Source organism: Saccoglossus kowalevskii, chromosome 19 (genome assembly GCF_978046115.1).
Source record: "Saccoglossus kowalevskii chromosome 19, keSacKowa6.1, whole genome shotgun sequence".
NCBI classification, from domain to species: domain Eukaryota; kingdom Metazoa; phylum Hemichordata; class Enteropneusta; family Harrimaniidae; genus Saccoglossus; species Saccoglossus kowalevskii.
Window position 1 is genome coordinate 15,247,337 of NC_140659.1, and position 7,185 is coordinate 15,254,521.

A 7,185-nucleotide genomic window follows, 5' to 3' on the forward strand; every position below is an offset into this window, starting at 1 on the left:
AGCAAAGCTTTTCTTTTTTACAATTGGGCGGTTGCAGTTGCTATGTTACTTACAGGCTTGCTTATTAACGTGGACAGTGTGGAGCTATCGAGCCGATTTTTACTACTGTTTGAAGCGCGGTGGTCATTGATTTTCCCACAATCCAATGCGTTCTTCAAATGGAAATCAGAGTATGAGGTTTGACCTGGGCGCGATTACCGCCAGTGATGCTTTCGATACCTTCCAATCACATGAAAATTGCCTAATTAAAGCTTGGAAACGTCTCAGTTCGTACTCGTTGATTTGCGCAACAGTCAAAGTCGCCATCTTTGTTTACGTGAGACCCATATATCTCGCACATGCGCAACGACTACCGCGCTTTAAATATGTTTACAAACTGATCGAGGTACAGCTATTGTCTTTCGTTGTACACACAGAAAAATGTTGTTTCTTGTAAAAAGTTCTTGTAAATATTTGTAAAAAATCCCGTATTACATTTTGCACCATACTTCTCCAGAAAGTATTTAAGATGTGTTACATAGTATGTTTAGAAAACTGGTTATCTTGTGATTTCAAATAGAGGTTCAATCAAAACGATTATGTTCCACATACGTCACAATTTGAATGTTTCAAAACTTTTTTTTTTCTAATAGTACTTTTATATAATAATCCCACTTATATAAAAGTTCATTGAATTATAGAATATCATCTTACAATAAAAATGACACTTTGAAACAAAAACGAAAGCAAAACACGAGTTTCACTTTTATTTGTGTACGGTCATTAGTTGTGACTTGTGCCCTCTATTGACAACATGAAACATGATCACCAGCAGAGGGCGTAATACATGACAAAACAGGGTTTGAAAAAGCAGGTAAATTTATTGAAAGTGCTTCTTGAATACGTCTGGTATTATTGATTTGAGTGATAAACAGCTTCTTCCGAAATGTTCTCATTTCATTATTTGATCTGAAACAGGTTTGTTCCATTAAATCCACTTATTTGTATGGACTTATGTAGTGTTACTGATTCAAAGTGTTTTATAGTTTTATCATTGTGTGGATGTCCTTGTCACAGGGACATCTATAGGAATTTTGAAAGCTATCAAAAAACGAGTCAAACAGCGCCATTTATAGCTATAATTGTAATGATTTTGCTCATTTGTCACCACAGGTGGCGCTCTTTGTTGTTGAGATGCCAACTCAATGCACCATGCAAAGTGGATGCACAAAACAACCAATGCAACTTCTTCGGTGTGTTTTTATAATTAGACCCTGTTTGAACATATAATTCTGTCCCCGTCCAGAGTAGTTTCAGGACCAAATTTGTTTGCATGTGTCTAATCACAGTCCCTCAGACTGGTATAATACTTTTATGTGGGGCATTGTCACATGCTGTGGTTTAGGCTGGCTGGCAGCCATCTTTTGTTTTTTTTTAAATAGCTCTGTCACCTAGTCTGTGTCAGAAATAAAAGCATGTGATTTGATCTTTTTTCGTTAAAAATGTGATATAATGGTATCCTCGCGGGCGGAGCTACGTCACAGACGTTCTACGTGACGCGCATCACTGTACCACGTATTTCTATGGGCTTAGTGCGCGCTGCTGTGGAGCCGGTGAAAACTCGAGAAAACAACACAAACTCAACTTTGAAGTAATCCTGAACAACCAAATTCATATATGTTACACACGTAGGGCTAATCTTGTTACACTGTTCAGGGGACTCTCAACAACCATCGCAAAGTACCGTTTTCTGCGAGTTTTTGGTCTTTGTTTTCACCACGAGGGTTGCCAGGCGGTAGAAAATGCCCGGATGTCCGCCCCCTTGGCTGGTTCCCGCCCAATCTGATTAAAATCTGATGTAGTGTACGGGCTTTAATTATTTTAGCTATAAACTTATTTTAATTTTATTTTTTATTACTTTTGTTATTAATGCCCTTTTATTTTATTATTTTACTTTGATTTTGATTTTGTGATTTTTTTTGTGATGGACCAATCAGAATGCCGGATTCATTACTAGTTACCGGCCTCTTGTGGCTTGGTACGCCATGACACTTGAGGCGGGAACCAGCCAACCCCCGAGGTACAGGGGGGATTGGCACGAGAGGGCGCCGTTCGATCCGGATGTAACGTTTCGAAGTCAGTCGGCCGTAGTCCATCGTCGAAGCCACAACAACGTCCCTTTTACGAATAGATAGAATCATTTAAGCGATTTTTGTACAAAATAATCCTTATCAAAACTTAGAAACATTACATAGAAATATACAGGACCTAAAATTATGTCTATTGCAAAACATTGAATTTAACCGACAACCAGTTCGGCGATAATAGTTTCTTGCAGCAGTGAGTTCTATGTGTGATTTTATTGCGTTCAAAATTCTTCTATTTCAAACTGCGCATGCACACACACAGTAATTTATCGAAATGAATACTAATTTAATAGGTAACTTGTCACTGGTAAAAGTTATTGAAAACATTATGCGCCATTTTGAGCAATACTACTAGAGTAAAATATCGACGTGCTTCTGCATTCTCCATGAATTTCGTAACTTGATATGATCACGTTAAAGAAAAAACCTGTGGTTACTTTCAACAGTTTGAATCTGATCAAAAAACGTGTCTCAAAAAAACACTTTTACATCAGTGTTTTGGTTATTTTTTCAGCTTGTAGTGATAGATAGAATCAGTCAATTTAAAACTATCATGTGTGCTATCTGAAAGCATTTTGGCACAATTTTACCTGAAAGAAGAGTTTTTCATTGCTCATGAATATTAATTTATGCAAATGAGATGATTATTTCAACCAATCGTGTCATATGTATGTTTTATGTATGGAAATACATGCAAGATTCATTTCGTGATTGAACAAACTGATGGAATTTGACCTTAGTTCAAAAAGAAAATACTAGGCTAAGATACATTAGAGTTCACGCGAATCAGTTTTCTCTGCAAGTTGTGAAATAAAGTAAACCAGAGTAGCGTTGATGATTTTCAGCCCTGAAGGACTTCCGTGTGAATCCTGAGTTTTGAATTGTTCATCGACTGGCCACCAAATAGTTATGGCTATAACTAAATTTGACACGTTTTTCTTTTAAGCCCAATAAATTATTCATATATCAAGCTCTGTTCGATTTTTTCAGGGCATGTAGCCGTTTTTAGTCGAAAATATTTTTTGTGGGAACACTTTTGCGGTACGTATACGGTATAGACCGAGCTCATTCAATGATCGTGACTTAATTTTAAAAATTTAATGTCAAATTTTACCAGACGTGGACCGATGTGGATTCGGTATCGTTATTTTTGGAATTAATCACTAACATTTCCTCGTTTCTCTGCTCTGTCAAAAGGAGTTACCTAGGCTTTTTTCACGTAACTGTCTCATTAAAATAAAAATAAATAAAAATATTACATCTAGAACAAGCACCCAAAACACGTAACAAGAGGTCCCAGTTCAGTTGCTTTCACGATACAAGTGTCATACAACTACTAGATTTGAAGTGTCGTACAGAATTTAATAATAGTTAATACTAGTTGTATGTTCACACTTTACTATCAAAACCACCATTTCGACCACCCGTGTGCCAGTTTTCAGTGTTTGGGCGAGCGGTCAATGTTTTCAATGAGCGAGCGAGCGAGCGAGCAAAAAAAAAAACGCGATTAAAATGCGGTCGGTTTCCGGTCGGACAAGACCGCGTGGTCGGAAATTAAGCGATAAGCGGTCGATGTAAAAGCGGAAGGTTGGGCGAAATGAGTACTGTATGACCAAGTTTCTCCGACGAAGTCTCGACTGACAATAATGCTGACAATGGACGTTAGATAAACACGCATTGTTTGCAACTGGAAGCTTATCACCCGTTATATCAGAATCGTCAACAACAGAGTATACAGATAAGATGTTATCATTTAAACCCTTTCAAAGACAAACATTATGCAAATATCCACGAAACGGCAGTTGTAGTCTTTTCTGCTAGTGTTTTAAGGTAGCGAGACTATTATTTGCATACTTGTTTTCATCTTCTAATTGTGACTAAATGACTGCAAATAGACCTGGGAAAGTATGTATTTTTAGAATCGCCAGACTTCAAGCTTTTCACAAGTGTATTTTGCAAGCCCGAGTGCATTCTACGACGCGTTACTCAATCAAAGGTGAAAAATTACTTTTTCTGTAAAAAAAATAATTACGCATTTACACTGGCGATAAGAAGTATTTTTTTCACTTTTCCTAGTTGTTCAATAGTCTGGTAAATTGAATGTGTCTGGTCAGTTTTATTCAAGCAACGCGTTTTAAAAAATAGTGTGCTGACTTTCAATTACTGTTTTAGTCACATTGCCCCCAACTCAAACCACAACTCGTTGGTAAATAATCGATGAAATAGTTTGTCTGGACACATTCAAGTTCCTCTCATTGTCACCTTAAAGCTGTGAAAATTTGGTGTTAATCCGACGACAATAAGTATACGTTATTTTTTGTTAAAGACCTTGTATTTTGAAAAACATAAACTTCTAGAAAACGTCCATGAAGTAACAGCAAAGATTTTCAAGCACAATCAATTTGTTTTCCCATCAAGGTCTGTTTTACCATGTGTCGGGGCATCCAAATGTGTAAGGCTATTAGAAACCAAAATCAAAGAAAGCTTAGAAAGAACTCCCATGTGCCGAGAGTATTGGAGACACATTAAATATAATTCGAAATTACTTAGCTGAAAACTAATTATGCAAATCAGAAAATTAATATGACCAGATTTGAGTGTAAAACTAATGAGGTCTGCGCAATGTAACAGAAAATCTATGTCTCCAAGTTTAATTGAAATGTGATTAGAACCAAAAAATTATGAATTATTATGCTTATTAGGGAATTAATATGAACAGATTTTTACCCCAAACTAATTAGGTTTGTACATTGTCCTAGAGCATCTTTGTACTAAGTTTCATTGAAATGGAATAATTAGTACCGTGAAAACTCCAAAATTTCGACCCCTCTAAAAATTCGATTGGCTATTTATTTGCCGGGTTTCGGTGTTTTATTTACCTCCAAATTTTCGACTCCACTAAAAATTGCCGACTCATTCTTATTCGAAAATTGCGACCAGTTTTAGTTTTCCCCCAAACGAAAAAAAAAACCGATGTGAGCGTTCAAACGGGACCTTCCTCGAAGGCATGAATCCGGGTTTCTGATTGACTGAGAGATTTTTATTTTATTGGTAACGAAAATATATTCTAAATAAACGAAGTTTCAAATAAAAACGAACACAAAAATCTCGGCATGCTGCGTTTCTGAATTGTTGATTATTACTGTACTCAGTAGTGATTATAATAATGTACACAAAATAAATTTGTTGAATGATTATGAAATACAAATAAAAGTCAACTAAGTTTCATCGTAAGCGAATGATTCCGGTCTCGTATAAACGTTTGATGCTGTAGGATATCCGCCATGTTCTCTTAGGTCAAATAGGTCAAATCGCTAATTAACCAATCAAAAAGCTGGATGATGCCAACGTGTTCAAATTACCATAGCTTATTTAAATATGTTAATGTTATTGAACGCAATGCGAAGAGATTGATGTTGTAGTACGATATTTTGGCTTGGATTTTGATGCGAAAACGGCATGATTTTTTTTTAAATAAAAAAATTAGTTGTTTTTAAAAAATAAACTGGTCATCTGAAGAATAATTTAACATTGTTCACAATGATAACAGCTCATTCTCGAAAGGAAGCTTACCCGCTCACGCTAGTCACGATAAAAATCATACACGTGTACTCTTGAATAGACAGACGTCAATGACTACGGTAAAACTTAGACTCTATTTTAGCCGGCAGGATTGATTGAAATGTCCGAAAAATGACGCCAAAATACACCTTAAAAGTCCCATTTTATTTTCTTAAATCCCATTTTATTTTTTAATCCAAGGGCGAATTTACGGCAGAATTTGGTCCCTCAAATAAGGGACACGTGAGCTTTGATTCTAACCGGATACATTGCACTGGGTCGGGGAGATAGTTTGCTAAACTTCCATGTATCTTTTGTCCAATGGGTACCTGTACTTCGAACATTCGCAAGTTTTCCTAGGTAGTGCGAGACAGCTTTGTCTTTTGACCTATTAGTTTTGTGCTGACCTCTTCTGCGCGTCTTGATGTTTTGTTTTGCTTGTCATAATACTCACTGATTGATGACTTTGTTTAGATTTTGAGTTACAACTCGGCCACGACTCTAAAAACATGTCACATTTCTAACGCCAATTATTTAAAACCGGTCGAAATTTTGGAGTTTTTACGGTGCTTTAGATATCAGTGTGAAAGCTTAAAATTGGTTAATTATGCAAATTAGGTAATTAATATGTACAGATTGTAACCCACAATTATTCAGGTCTGTCTATTGTCCTACAGCATCCATGTACATTCATTGATATGTGATGTATAGTACCTGAGATATCAGTGTGAAAGTTGGTTAATTATGCAAATTAGGTGATTAATATGCACAAATATTTACCGGAAACTAATTGGGTCTGCATAATTCTAGATTCATTGAAATGTAAATGATTAGTACTTTAGATATCAGTAGAAAAGCTGAAAATTAATTATGCAAATTAGGTAATTAATATGCACAATTATTTACCCTAAAACTAATCAGGTCTCTGCATAGTCCTAAAGGATCTATGTACCAAGTTTCATTGAAATGCGATGATTAGTACTTGAGATACCCATGGAAAAGCTGAAAATTAACTAATTACTGTGGAATACTTTATTTTCGCTGGAATTAATTTTCGCTGAAAAGGCTTTTATAGGCGTTTTGTATGGAACTTATTTTCACTGATTTTTGATGAATTTAATGTGAAATATAGGAAAAAAAGTATATTCGCTGGATTTTATTTTCACGGAATCATCCATTCAGCGAAAATAGCGAAAATAAATTCCAAGCGAAAATAAAGTATTCTACAGTATGCAAATTAGGTGATTAATATGCACAAATATTTATCGAAAACAATCAATCTCTGCATAGTCCTTGAGTATGTAAGTACCAAGTTTCATTGAAATGTAATGCTAACTACTTATATCAAATGCTGAAAATTAATTAATTATGCAAATTAGGTAATTAATATGTACTGATATTACCATAAAAACTATCAGGTCTGTGCAGTGTCGTATGACATCTATGTACCAAGTTTCATTTGAAATGTGATGATTAGTACTTGAGATATCAGTGGAAA